The sequence below is a fragment of the Pteropus alecto genome, unplaced genomic scaffold, assembly GCF_000325575.1.
Source record: "Pteropus alecto unplaced genomic scaffold, ASM32557v1 scaffold177, whole genome shotgun sequence".
NCBI classification, from domain to species: Eukaryota; Metazoa; Chordata; class Mammalia; order Chiroptera; family Pteropodidae; genus Pteropus; species Pteropus alecto.
In genome coordinates this window covers 11,923,775-11,925,009 of record NW_006442207.1, presented here as the reverse complement: position 1 = coordinate 11,925,009, position 1,235 = coordinate 11,923,775, and positions in this window count along the sequence as shown.

Genomic DNA, 1,235 nt, shown 5'->3' with positions numbered 1-1,235 from the left:
CACCGAGGGGCTGGAGATGTCTTGGTAAATGGAGTTGACCTGCTCTTTCCCCTCACAGATCTTATGTTCTGGTGGGGGAGACAGGAGAGAACAAGGGGAAAGGCTACTTTCGAACTAATTCTAGAAAATAAAACTGAATAATGGTATGGAAAGTGACTGAGAGTGGTGGGGGTTCTTTAGTTGTGGCAGTCAGAGAAGGTCAGGAGGTAACACATAAACTGCCCGAATAATAAAAGACTTGAGGGAAGACTCTTCTATAACAGCATGGATGAGATGCCCGTTGCCAGCCCACGTCCTGGCTGAGTCTGGATCAGAGTTGTTGAAGCCAGTCAGCAAGCCAGAGGTGACCTAGAGGAGCAGGCAGTCAGATTCTCTCTCTGAGGGGAACTTGGCTCATTTTCTAGCCCTGACAGACTAGGAGAGGGAGATGCCCCATGTCCAGGTAGGAGGAGAATGAATGACTCCCTTTCCCTTCCTGCAGGCTTCCTACAGGGTGGAAGAGTCCTGTGAACAGGCTACTTGCTGAAAGCTCCCTCCTCCAGGAAGTCTTCTTTGACTGCTATAAGCTACAGTGGTCTCCCTTCCCCTATCTCTCATACCTGACAGAACCACTCAGTTAAGAGTGGGTGGTTCTCTGACGGTTTGTCCCTGAGATTTGTTCCCCCAGCTTGGCCTAGGTCCAGTTTGTTTTGGTCCAAAGGCCCCCAATGCCATGTGTCTAGTAACCAGACAGCCTGGAGTTCTTGTTTTGAGCCCTTGTCCCTTGAGATCTTACTGAGAGTGGAGGGGCAAGTGCTGGGGGTTCCTAATGTCACTTCATTTATTTAATCATCCATTCACTTATTAAAATTCTTTTTTTCCTTGAGCTTTTACTAAGTGCCAGGCCCCTCGCTTGGCACCCAGGGAGTTCAATGTTCTTGTTGTACCCTTTCTCTTGTTTTCAAGACAGCGTTCCGCTGTCCATGAGAGGAATAAGCCCAATCCCCGGAACCCAACCTTTGCTTGAAATCTTACCGCCACCTGGGCCGGGAGGACCCCGCGCAGCGGAGTTTTTGGCAGCCGAGAACGCGGCGCGCTCTGGGCCACCTCTGGCCGAACAGGCGTGCGCGTGTCACTAAGACGCTCATTCACCGGCGCAGCTGTCACCATAACAACCAGAGCAAGGGAATCCTGGCGACGGCTGTGGGCGGGGGTGGGAGCGGCGGTGGCCGGAGCGCGGCAGCCGGGGGGGAGAC